At 41.9% G+C, this 14,310-nt stretch overlaps 1 protein-coding gene across 1 annotated transcript in view; it reads right to left on the reverse strand.

Annotated features, from left to right (window-relative positions):
* LARP1B (La ribonucleoprotein 1B) overlaps positions 1-14,310 on the reverse strand; it is a 97,094-nt gene that overhangs the window by 17,459 nt on the left and 65,325 nt on the right. The window lies entirely within an intron of this gene.

Below are 14,310 nucleotides of genomic sequence, written 5' to 3' on the forward strand. Positions count from 1 at the left end.
TTAACTAAAGAGTTGTGGTTACACAGAAATAGTCTGGATTAATTATTAGCCAGTAGCTTCCCGGCCTAGATACTCTAATGGACAGATCTTGTCGTCTATTAGATCTAAGTGCATACACCACTTCGGAGTTTCTGAAAAAATATTGTTGTAAAAGTGGTGGGTCCTTCTCAGTTTTGACACTAAGTGTGACAGAGGCCAGGCCCATGACAGATGTTAATTTTACTGTGTTATTGGATCTGACAGATTTTATCCCAGATCCCAAAAACTGCACACCCTGCCATGCCAGACCTGCACTGTAGGACACAGGTCTTTGGGGAGTCTGGGATAAAATTTATCAGACATCATTGTGCACATGAGTAACTGGTCCTGTGTCTGAGGGGGCACCTGCAGAAGGGAGGGACTGCCCTGTTGGGATGGGGGGGAAGGGCACACATGCCTCCCCTGCCAGTCACCTATGACTGTGCATCTGCTGGTGTGAGAGAGGATCCAACTCCAGATGCTGATTCCTTCAAAGTGCACCATGGGAAGCTTGGCATCAGAGGGAGGTCCCCAGTGCTTTTAAAGGTGTTGGAGTATGAGATCGGGGAGCACTTCCCCTATCGGACATTGCCATCTTTAAAAGTCACCATAAGAACTGCAGTATTGGGGACCACTTCCCAATGCCATGTTTCTCATGTCTCCTTTTCATCTTGCTGGTGCATGAGGAGTCTGAAACCTCAAACTCCCTGCCATTATGTCAAAGGGTGTGGGGGCAGCCCAACACCAGATAGTAGCCCTTTAAACGTGCCAGGTAAAGTAGGCTACATACCAGGTATAAAGATGTTCCATATCTTTGCCATTTTACTGCATAATAAATTGCTTACATGTGTAACATTACAGTTTATGACACGATTAACATAACTTCTGCCAGGGCCCTTAGTCCTTAACAGTGCAATGGTAAAAACAGCTGAGCTTATTTGTCTCTTGTGTACAGTAAAACTTTAAACATTGCCAAATTTGGTGCAATGGGGAACTCTAGCTTTTATTTCCCTGAGGATAATTAGGATTAGGTAATACTAATGGTAAGCTACAGGTATTTTTGGATGAGTTACTTGGTATTGACCATTTGATAAAGAATTTTATCAGCATTAGGTATTGCTGCCTGAGATCTAGTTTTGACAAATAGAGGCAACCTCATAAACAACTGTTTATGAAAAAAAATTGGGTTAAAGTGCCCAAGTTGATTTCAGTTTAGTTTAGGTTGCAGGATAGACAAGAATCCTGGTATAACAAGGATCTTGCAGCTTTGAGGAAGTAATGCAATTAGTTAAGGAAATTGATTGAGAGCGGCATGGAAATAGTTTAAGTAAAATATTCATACTGTCAGGAGCTTGCAATGGGTGGGGAAGGACTTAACCTACATGGATGATCAACTCTCTCTAACAGGCCATTAAGAATAAGACGGAGATGCAATGGAAATGTTTATCAGTGACAATATCCTTCTACAGTCAGAATGCAGGAATAAAACAAGAAAAATAACCAAAGAGAAGAGGGGCTGGTATACACTGAAGATGAACAATGTAGGTATGGCCCAAGAACTCAATGTCTACTTTGCATCCCTTTAGTAAGGATGAAGGTAAAATAGCTGCATACCATGTGGCAAGACATAGTTGTGGAAATCACTACATCTGAGGAAGAAACAAAATGTTGCTTATTGGCACAAAATTGGGTGGCCTTGGACAATCTCCATCCTAGAATATTGAAAAAATTGGCACATGAACTAGTGCTACAGCAGCTGCTGATTTTCACTGACTGTCAATTTGGAACTGTCTGCACTGACTCTCAATACTGTCCTATGATAGGAAAGTTTTAAAACTAGGCATGTTTGCCAATGAAGTCACCACTGCAACTACTATTGAAGACATGCTGCATGTAATTTTTAAAATTTGGATATTGAAGGAAAGAAGAATCCAGTGATAGATAACTCATATTGCATTGTGTATCATATTATTTAGCTGAAAAAGATTGTGTCAGACTCGTATTATTCTACTCTGACAAGATAACATTCTTGGATCAAACAATGCACTGAACTTAGATTTAAGCTTAAGCTTGTGATGCTGTGCCTCATGGGAAATTACTGGCCAAATTGGAGAAGATTCAGCTCAAAACTACAATTATAAGGTGGGTAAAGCAGCTTTCCTGTGTTGAAAGGTGAGTTATCTGAATCTAGTGGTTATCCATAGTCCGCAGGGATTAGTTTTAGACCCTGTCCTGTTTTAATATTTTCATTAGCAACATTCATACTGAAACTAGAGGTACCATTGTAAAACTTGTATATGACACTAAGCTAAGGTGTATTGCCAATAGTTGACAACCAGATTATTTTCTGATAGTCTGACACTAAGGGGTGGGCAAAATGCAGCCTGTGGACAAGATGCGACCCACCAGGCCATTCTATCTGGCCTGCGGGGCCCGTAAAAATTTTAGAAAATTAATATTTATCTGCCCCTGGCTGCCTGTCATGCAGCCCTCAAGGGCTTGCTGAAACTCAGTAAGCAGCCCCCTGCCCAAAATAATTGCCCCTACTCTAAGGGGTACATAGACTTGAAGCAATGAAGGAAGAAAAGGACCTGGGTATACTGATCATGAGCCAATGCCACTGGTGAAAAAACTGCAGTTCTAGGGTGCATGAGGTGGATGTATGCATTAGAAGTGAGGAGGTATTGGTACCAATCATTGGCAAAACTCTGTTTAGAACTGGCTTGTCCAACATGCGGCCTGCCGAGGTGTTTTCTGAGGCCTGAAATGCTGCAACAGGAAATGAAAGTAAACACTGTTTACTTTCGTTCCCACCCCTTGTCCCACCCCCGGCCCCGCAGCAGCTTCCTAATGACTGCTGAAGGGCTGGGGAAGGGACAAGGTACCCACACACAGCCGACAGCAAGCAGTGCCCCACAGCAGGGTCCAAGCACACGCATTCTCTGGTGCCTGGCTGACTTACTGGGTATCCTCGAAAGCAGGTGGAGGCAGTGGAGCAGGTCGGGGGCTTAACGGCAGGGCTGTGCAGGGCCAAGGTAGGAGTGGAGGGGCCCACACTGCTGCCAGGGCAGCAAGGCAGGCGGCAGCGGAGGGCGCCTTTCCCACACATCCTGGGGAGGCTGCAGCCAGGACGAGGAGGAGGAGCCTGGACTGGGGCTCCCGCCTGTGGCAGCAGCTCTCCCTGCTCCACTCCGTGCCTGGCTGCAGCCATGCCCAGTTGATCCACAAGTCTCTGTCGCAGCCTCTCGGATACACTGAGGAGCCCCTACTCCCTCCTGCAAGGCAGCAAGCAGCAGAGGCTGCAAAACGCTGCACAAGTGAATCCCATCGAGACACATCCCTCCACCTTTGATTAGTTTCCACACTGGCTGATATCTTTTCTACATTTGATCTGTAAACTTGCATTATGCTTCCTTCATTATGCAAAAGTGTTTATTTTAGTCAAGTGTTTGGTACTATTTCATCATTGCTTTTATATTGTTGTTTTGGATTTTAAACCACATTTCCAGACCCATTTCATTGTCACTTCCTGCAACTTTATTGGTGTCAAAGGTTACATGATACCACTTCCTGTGAGGTCTTTGAATATGGCTCACCAGCTCCCTGGGTGATAAAAAGTTCATGATCTGGCCCCATATTCAAAAAGTTTGGACACCCTGGTTTTAAAATATGCATCTTAAATTAGAACAGATATAAAGAAGGGCCACTAAAATGGGGAAGAAAGTTATGGAGACCTTTCTTATGAAAGAAGACTGAAGGGCTATGGCTTTGTTCGCTTAAAGCAATTGTTATATTCATGAATGTTAGAACCCCCCCAGTGTAAGATAAGATAGCTACAATCCAGCTATGGCCAAGAGATTGATGTCATATATCTTGACTTCAAAAAAGCCTTTGATCTGGTATCCTGGGACCCATCCTGTTCAACATCTTCATTAATGAGATGTGGACATTGGAGTCAGGAGGGGACTAGCCAAGTTCACCGATGACACCAAACTTTGGGGCAAAGCATCCATGCCAGAAGATAGGCAGATGATCCAGGTTGACCTGGACAAGCTCAGCAAATGGGCAGACAAGAACCTGATGGTGTTTAACACCAAAAAATGCAAGGTTCTCCACCCTGGGAGGAAAAACCTGCACCATCCTTATAGGCTCAGCAGCGCTACGTTGGATAGCACTACAGAAGAAAGAGACTTGGGGGTCATCATTGACCACAAGATGAACATGAGCCTCCAATGCGATGCTGCGACTAATAGAGCGACCAAAATGCTGGCTTGCATCCATAGATGCTTCTCGAGCAAATCCCAGGACATCATTCTCCCCTTGTACTCGGCCTTGGTGAGGCCGCAGCTGGAGTACTGCGTCCAGTTTTGGGCTCCACAATTCAAAAAGGATGTGGAGATGCTTGAGAGAGTCCAGAGGAGAGCCACGCGCATGATCAGAGGTCAGGAAAACAGATCTTACGATGATAGGCTGAGAGACATGGGACTCTTTAGCCTGGAAAAGCGCAGACTCAGGGGTGATCTGATGGCCACCTATAAGTTTATCAGGGGTGACCACCAGGATCTGGGGGAGCGTTTGTTCACCAGAGCGCCCCAAGGGATGACGAGGTCAAACAGTCACAAACTCCTGCAAGACAGTTTCAGGGTGGACATAAGGAAGAATTTCTTTACGGTCCGAGCCCCCAAGGTCTGGAACAGTCTGCCAGCGGAGGTGGTTCAAGCACCTACATTGAACACCTTCAAGAGTAAATTGGATGCTTATCTTGCTGGGATCCTATGACCCCAGCTGACTTCCTGCCCTTTGGGCAGGGGGCTGGACTCGATGATCTCCTGAGGTCCCTTCCAGCCCTGATGTCTATGAAATCTATGAAATTTAACCTGGAAATTAAAGGATTCCTAACGGGGGGGGGGGGAGAAGGTTACTTGTCTCTGTGCTGTCTTAAGATCTCTTCAAGACTGATGTGGGATGCCATATAGTATTTGTACTGTTTTTTTGGTGGGGGGAAGAAGGGGAATGAGAGACGTTCGTCTCAAGACTACTTCCACCCTTTTTCCCTTTTAAATTTCTAATGCATTACACCATGGATACTGCCTTCATGACCTAGGAGCACTCTTTGATTTTCCTGTAGACTTTAATTTTTTTTCCTTTTTACTAGCATCCTGGTCACCCCTTCCTTGATCAGGACAGAGTTTCTGGGAGGTCAGAACCATCCAGCATTAGGCAAGAGCTCCTCACCAAATCAACCAACTGAGCCATCACTCAGTTTACCACAGCACTTTTGCTGTAGCTGCCATTTTGCTACTTGCCACCTGCTGGCATAGGGAAGGGGACACTTGCCTGGAAATGTGAGATGCAATAATCTATACATCTTTGGACCAGACATTTTGTTCAGTCAGACTAGAGAGGGTATATGGGATTGCTGACTCGGGTTCAAGTGGGTCTCAGACCTCCCGTCCTTGTCTGCTGCAGGCTCTTGCTGCATTTGTTCAGACAGAGAGAGCAAAGGGCTCCTCTCCTTCAGTGTTCAGCCCAGGCCTCTGAAGGAAGGAAGAACTTTCTGCTAAGGAAAATTACTAGCATTGATTATAAGGATTTCACTACAAGACTTCCTTCATCAATAAGGGATTTTAACCACCTTGTATTTGGATACTAGAACCTGTTCAAACTCTTTTTTTATATAATGTAACCTGCCTTTCTTTGGTCAGAGTGACAAGACTTCAAACACTTGCAACTTCCACAGTTTAAGGCCAGCCATCATTTCTGATTTAGTCTCATCTTCCTGATTCAAATCTTGGCCCTTTCAACAAGAACATGTGCTAAGCTAAAAGACTGCTGAATGACATGTACTCTCACTTTGGAATATCTTAGGGTTGTTTTCCGTTTGAACCCTGATACTTTGCTTTTTAGTGTACTATAAAATAGCCTGCTTCTTATGGCTTTGTGTTAACAGATCAGATTGAGGACTAGCATTTGCTAATTAACCCCAATGCTTGTACGGTTTTGCTGACACAGTGGACTCATGCTAGAGATAAGATGAAGTTATTTCTTCATCATATGCAACATGGAAGTCTATCAGAACCTGTCCTTTTCATGTAAAAAAACCCACACAAACAAACCCATGACACTTTTTAGAAAGGACCAATACCTAGTTCAGAACAGACCAACCATTAGAATAAAGTAGTTTCTGTATGTGTTTTACAATTTTTTTTTTTTTTAGAAGACCACAGGTAAAATTTGCAAGAATATGTAAGTGTTTGAAAATGTAAGCAAACGTCAAGGGGTAACTCAGTTAAAAAAAATATATATACACACACATACATACACACACACACGTATAGATATAGATCTAGATAGATATAGATATATACACACACGTACATACATATATGTGTGGGTATGCATATATGTGTGTGTGTGTGTGTATATACACGCACGCACACACACACATGTGTATATCTATATCTATATACACATACACGCAACAAGATCTATTGTCCTGTCCTGGCTACTTGCTATTAGCCAGCAGCTCTGCTCAGCATCCTGGCTTATGAGGATTCCACTGTGGCCAGTGCAAGATGTTATATTCATCACACATTATATGGGAGTATTGCACGATAAATCATAACATATGAACAGACCGTGCATTAAAGTAATCAGAGAATGCTTCCAGGCAGCAACTTTGTGACTTATCTTCAATTTTTATCCAGGGTTAAACTGGTCGAATGTCTGGCATGTTACACTTCGTTGCACAAATTATGATTTACTTGCATATAACACAACTTCAGGCAGACATTACGTTTGTCTAAGATGACAAGATGCAAGTTGAGCAGTCTTATGCTGTGGTGGCCAAGTCTCTGTATACTTGAACCTTTTTAAGGGATTTCAGAAATAAAATTCCCATTGGGTCCAATGGAAGTTAGTGCCTGTGTTCTTTCCAACTAAGAAACTCTACAAGATCCCTTTTAAATAATCTGGTCCATAGAAGCTTAAGTCTTATTTGCACAGGCAACTTAGCCTAACATTTGGAAATGACACTCAAAGTCTTCAGTTCTGCTATGCCCAAAGGATGAATTGTGTCCCAAAACACAGAAAAAGAGTTGGACACTTCTAAACATGAAAAACAGACTCCCCAAATTGCCCTCATTTGGTAACATTTTTTATCTAAATGTATCTGCAGATGCTGTGTTTAGTAAAATACTTCAGTTTGAGTTAGGCAAATGATCACCTCAGCCTCTATTTGATTAGATCAAATTTCAACAGAGGGTGAGAAAACCCTTGTGTGTTTAAAAGATAATCATCTATTGATATATCTGTTTGTCATGATCTATCAACCTCTTCAAACATTCCATTTTCCTCCTCTCTTCTGAGGAAAGTAATGGACAGTAATGGAGAATTTGATTTTACAATTAATTTGTGGCATGGGTGCCATTTCGTAGTTCCAGAATACATTCTACATTAGCATTTAAGAGCCCAGGTTCTCTCTCTAATTGCATGCAAGTATTCATTATCTGAATTTTCAGATAAGGCCATCTCCTTCCTTCCCCTTTTTGTCCATCTCCTCTTTTTGGCTCCTCACTTTGTGATATTCCTCTTTCTTTAATATAAATAAATGCCAGAAAAATTAAGTTACCTGATTTGAAGGGAAGTCAAGGTTACACAGCACCTTGTCTCTAATCTTAAATCACTATTTAAATGAGGGAAGTGGAGTTGCTTTTAAGGAAGGAGTTCTCAGAACCAGTGAAGTTTATTATGTTTTGTACACTTGCAACATTGTAATTAGTACACCAGCAATCACAATGCCAGTGATTTCCTAGATGATACAGGTACTCAGTCAATATTTTTATATGGCACATGTAAGAATCCTGCAAGTCCAGAAACTGGATGGCACTTGCTGATGAATGAAGAATGTCCAACTTAAAGTAAAATAGAGCAAGAGAAGGACATGGCGCAGTCTCCCTCGATTGAAAACCTGCCAACACATCTCCACCACTCCCGCAATTACTACACCCCACAACAGGGCCATCAGCATCCCTGCATCTTACATCTACACTTCCATAAATGTAATACATCTCATCCAGCGCATCAAATGCCCTGCTGGAAAATACATAGGAGAGACCAAGCAACAACTGCGCACCAGGATGAACGCACACTGGAAAACTATCAAAGACAGGAATATCCAACTACCTGTGGGGGCACATTTCTCACAAGAAAACCACTCTCTCCCCAATCTCTCAGTCCTGATCCTCAAAGGACACTTACAAAACACTTCCCAGAGATAAGCCTATGAACTCCACTTCATCAACCTCCTGGATACCAAAAATCATGGACTAAATATAGACATTGGATTTATGACACATTATAACTTACCTGACATCTGTCTCCCTAGGTAGCTCTCCATTATTTATCCCCCTTCTCTCTCTTCTCCACCCCCTCCCCACCTGTCTCTCACCCATTGACGACTCAATCTACATTTTCACCAACTACCTGTCTTGTATGCAGCCCAGCCCAGCCTCTGGCTGCTTTACTTTTCATTCCATCCAGGAAGAGCACACACCACCTGCTGAAACTTCCTTAGCCTGCCGAAGGGTTTTTGAATCCGAAAGCTTGCTATTTAAATTGGTCTAATAAAAGATATCAGATTCACGCAAAGAACCTCGTCTGCCTCCCCAGGTACCTCTGCACTATTCAACTGCTACATTTATCCCCCTTTTCTCTCCCCATCCATCCAGCTGGTCTCTCACCCACTGACTCCTCAATTTACATCTTCACTGACAGCCTGTCACATGTACACTAGCCTCTAGCTTCTTTACTATTTATTCCACCCAGGAAGAGCACACTCACCAACTGCAGAGGCTTCCTCAGCCTGACAAAGGGTTTTTAAACCCAAACGTTTGCTAAAAATTTTTTTCCAACTATTTAAGTTGGTCTAATAAAAGATCAAATTCACCCAAAGAACCTTGTCTGCCCTTGATTGAAAGTACACATCCACAACTGGTCAAATAAATCCATAGATTTTAAATATTCTCTTGAATTTCCTGTTGAGGGTACGTTTTCACATGGAATCAGCTGTGAATAAACCAACTAGCTTCCCTTAGTCAGGTCTTTTTCATCTCACTTTGTATACTAACATAGTGCAATGTATCTGGGCAGGAAGCCCACAAGCACTTAAGACACTTCTTAGTAGAAGACTGGAAGGCAGCATCACCTTCATAACAAAAGCCAGTGGAAGGAGACAGCAGCCCTCCATTCTACACTGCCTCCCATAAAATTCTAAATCAAGTTCAAATTCTTGGCCCTTACAAGGTACTACATAACTTGGGCCTAGATCACTTCAAGGGCTGGGATGATTACCATAGTCCAACTATGCTCCTTGGGCATAAGGGATGCTACAATGAAGACAGCTCTCAGTGCTGACCTAAAACTGCCTAACAAATGCTCCCAGGGACTAAGGCCCAACATCAATCTCAGCACTATAGTGCAAATTTCTTTGCTTTTTCCCCCAACACATACTAATGTGTTCTGAAAAGAAAAAAAACAACGCTCTTGCCTACCTCCCTCCCCAGCCAAGCAAAACAGAAAACAAAACATAAAAAAACCTTCTTATACCATATTCTTCCCCAAGAGAGGATGGAAACACATTTGCCAGGTACAGTAACAATTAGCACATACTTCAAGGTATTCAGATACTAGGATTTATAAGAACTTGACTAACATAAAAAACACTTTTCAGCAGCCTTTTCTTTGCCACTATTTTCCCCATAATTAAAATAATTATTTTATAGTTCTAGAAGGACAATGGCTGCTGTCATTGTTCTACCCTTTCTTCTATCCCCTCTCCAAAAGCTTTGATCATTACATCCTAAACACTTAATACTACAAATTGCAACCAAAACTCTCTACTAAATACGTTTATAGGATTTCAGATGATAAATTATGATAATTATGAATTTATTTCAGATTATACATTTGATAAATTTCCTGAAAATGCATCAAGACTCCAGACAACATAAGTTGCCTAGGCTTCAGCTCTTTTCCCCCTTAGCAAAGAATGGAAGACTAAGTCCTAATTTGTTGTAAGATATAAAAGTTAAAACATTTTTCAGTAAGGTTGGAGTGTTGCTGGAGCAGTGACCATCCAGAATATATATGAAACAAGGGTTGTTTGCATCTTTTTTTTATTGCACCAACTTTCTAAGTGGGAGAGATGTTAAACAAATGTTACGCACAAGTAAGACAAAACACTGAACCTTGAAGTATAGTGGATATAGTGAAGGACAGTGTATCTAGAACTGTAGAGATGTGTTGGGTGCAGGAGGAAAGAAGAAAAGCCTCCAATTGTCCTATATTTAAGTTGAGGGTCAAATGCACGTCAAGCCAATCAACAACCTTCAAGATACACTCTCCTGGGCTTCTGCTAATGGCTATCCACATTCATCCTCTCAATAAGAGAAGAAAGTAAAATTTAAATTTCCAGTTTTAGCCTAATTATCTCGATATGCTCCTGCCTGTAAAATGCCAACTTTTAAGTGGCTATGGTAAATTTAACCACCAGTCAGCATGAGTAGTAGAGACTTCCTTCTCTCTCTCCTCTTCTTGACTGGTTGTATTATTTGTATTCTCACATGGATAACTGATTAAAGCTGTGTAACTGAGCTGAAAAGATAGTTGCAACCTAACTCTATCCTAACAACTTAAGTGATTGCACAAGTTAAATGTCCCATAGCATATAGTAAAAAAGAACTGCTTTACATGTGTGATTACTGAAAGTCAGATACTTAGCCCACTAAAAAATGTAAAACATTACAGTAGCCATAGCCTGTAGGATAAAGGATGAATGAATCTTGGAGAGAGGCTACTTATTTACACCTGTGATGACAGACTGTAGATCCCCACCTTCTACAAGTAACTATTCAGTGAAAGCACTGGCTTCTGCTGAGTCTCCTAAAATGTAATACTGGCAGAACAGATTCTGCACTCTACTACTTGAGATGAAAACTAACAAGATGCAGTTGAATAAGGATTCAACCTTAATTCCTTGAGCATAGACTCAAGAACATACATATTTGCCAAAGGTATCAAGTGCTGTGTTCAAAAACATGTTAACTTTAGTTATAATTTCTTTCCAAAAGTAATTAAAGGGCATGATCAAAATGTGACTAAGGGTTGCCTGCTATGCATCACATCTCCAACATGTATCTACTGGCAGCATAAAATAACCAAACCTCTGTTGATTATTCTAACTGATCTGGCTCAATTTATGGAAGAAACTAAAATCTGACAAGATAAAGGAGTATGTAATAGAGTTATACATAATTAACCCTCAGCGCCCATTACATGTACACAAATAGGATTGCAGCAGTTTAGTTAAACTACTGGTGCTGTGTGTAGATAAGGTCTAATCAGCTATAGGACAGCTAAGTTACAGTTCTATCATGTTATTCTTGCTGCTGACATCAACAGGCCAGAAGTGCTAGTTTTACCATCAAAATAGAAGAGACAGTCACTAATTAAGACTTAAATGGAATGGAAACCTAGGTTTCCAGCCTGCTTGCAGATGTTAAAAAAAATACAAACCAACACCCCCCCCCCCAAAAACAAACAAACAAACCAAAAAAACCACTTTACCAAGAGGCAGCATGTTACTTTGATCTGGCTCTGCAGTGTCTGTGTCTGTGTAGATTAGTTGCTTCAGTGGAGCTGCTTGGTGCTTTTCTACAAAGCCGATTCAATCAGCTATTAGATAAAGTACCAGAAAAGCCCCACTAAAGCACCCAATCTATACAGATGTTGGGCGAGCCAGGTCCAACTAATGTGGTGCATCTGGGCATGTGCTGGGCGCAAAATTTAAAGCACTGAAGAGCTTTTTTTTGTTTGAAAGCAGCCTAGATGACAATCTCAGTGTAAATCAGCAATTCACAACATTTGAACATTAACAATTGACCTTAGACTTAATCAAAGAATTTTTCATCTGCACAAGGCTTCCTCCTAACTTAAAAAATTAAATATGCTGCCAGTAGATACATGTTGGAGATGCGATGCATAGCAGGCAACCCTTAGTCACATTTTGATCATGCCCTTTAATTACTATTGGAAAGAAATTATAACTAAAGTTAACATGTTTTTGAACACAGCACTTGATACCTTTGGCAAATATGTATGTTCTTGGGTCTATGCTCAAGGAATTAAGATCGAATCCTTATAAAATTGCATACCTATAGCAGGCCTTATTAGTAACATGTAGGATTGTGTCCTACTTCTCAGTGTAGCAATATCTCCAAAGGCTCAAAAGTGGTACAGTTGGAGATGGCACAGCTAGCATCTATGGAGAGAGTCAAGGTTAACGGGATTAATTCCTTCATGTTTAGTGCAACATTTTGGGAGGACTCTAGATTGTTGCTCATTGTATCCTTCTCTTCTTCTGTCCCTCCTTTTGTTCTTTTTCCTTGCATTGCTTATTGTTTGTGACAGTTTTTCCTCCTATGCAGCTGCCTTGTAATTGTTTTTGACTTTTTTAAGATGCAATACAAAAATCAGAAAAACATACCAACTTGTACACTATAAACTATTTGGAGAAGCAGGGTAAGCTCCTTCTGTAGGCTGTTTGAGATAGAAATGTGCTTTTTTGAGACAAAATTAGTAGAACTGGACAATTTACTTAGCAACACTGAGTTTTACCAGTAGATGGCACAGCAAAAAATACTGAAGATAGCAGCAGCATCAGTGCCAAATGTTTTGTTCGATTCCATTATACTACACTAACTGCTGACAAACTGGCTGGCTCCTGTTTACACACAGTATCAGCGAGAAAGAGAAAATAAAAGGAGGAAAGAAAAAAGGGAGGTGGGGGAGGAATGTTTGTTTTAATAACATTTGACGCATAACTGTGGCACCATTTCAGAAAGTCTGATGACAGCAACAGGACTCAAATTTAGCTCAGACCTCATGGCTGAGGAAGAGTTCCTTGAGGTCAAGTGAGTTAGGAATGGATCCACAGTTGACCAGAGCACACAGAGAAAGTCTGGTAATTGGCATGTCCTCACGGATTTCTCCAGAAGGAAGGAGTTTAAGAAGCAATTTTCTTGTTTCTGTTTCCTCTCTTAGCACTTAAGTATAACACTTGACTGAGGCAAAAGAGGGCACCTCAAGGGTGCATCCAGACAAGCAGGAACGAGTTTTTCCCTGAGGACAAGAAGCAGTGGCACACCTTGTGCCACTGCTACTCATCTTTGTTGAACGCGTGTGCCATGTGTGTTCTGCATGGTAGGTTACCGGGGCGGGGGGGCGGATGGGCACAGGAGAGGCTGGGCCCAGCAGTTGTGCTGGCCCCAGGAACCTTACCTAGGGTCCTGGGGGCCTCCAGGAGCTGCAGCCACAGCGGGAGCAGGAAGCCTGGCCAGCAGCCAGAGTGTGGCTCTGGCTGGGCAGGCTCTGGTTTTGGGTGGCACATACTGCCGCAACGTGCGCTGCCCCACTTTTTTTTGGTGTGGATTTTTTTATCCCAGGATCTCCCAGGGTCAAAAAGCCCCCGTGCTGCAAAGAAGCAGCGTGGGCAATACCTACATGTTCAGTGTGTGGAGCTGCAGACAGGTCTGTAGCACCATATGCTGCACCTCTGCACTTGTCTGGACATACCCCAAGTGTCCATCCATAACAACAGCAACCTGGTACAGAAGGAGCAAAACATAAATCCTGGTTATCTCAACCACACAAAGCCATGAGAGAAGGAAGAAAGTAGCATCCGTCACTACCTGGATCTGAATAACTTTTCTTTCATTCTCTTTTACTGGCCTAACTATGCTAAGAATCAACTATACCACTATAATCTACTAACCAGAGAAAACAAGCACAGTGGGCACGTCCACATGTGTAATTAATGCAACTAAATAAACTCTGGAACAACTTAAGTCAGAGTAAACTAATCCCAACTTCACTGTCTACATTTGCATTTAAGTGCACTCGGATACTATCTGTCTTCAAATAGTACCCGTGTCTGATGAGACTATCCAATGGTGCTGTAAAAACACCATCCCAATTGCCGTGCACGTGTAGACAATGATACTTTACTGTGCAGTAATCTACTGCGTAATAAACTGCGAGTATAGATGCACCCAGTGTGTATGGCCCATGCAGAAGTTCCATCTAACTGTCACAGGAAGAAAGAAGTAATTTAAAGGCAGTTATTGCCATTCTTCTTTTTTTATTACTTACTATGAAGCATAGATGCCAACTATTCAAAAAAACCCTCAGATGTTGCATGTATGCAACATTTACCAAAAGTGGAATCCATGTGAC

Source organism: Crocodylus siamensis, chromosome 2 (genome assembly GCF_052110815.1).
Source record: "Crocodylus siamensis isolate JL-2025a chromosome 2, ASM5211081v1, whole genome shotgun sequence".
Lineage (NCBI taxonomy): Eukaryota > Metazoa > Chordata > Crocodylia > Crocodylidae > Crocodylus > Crocodylus siamensis.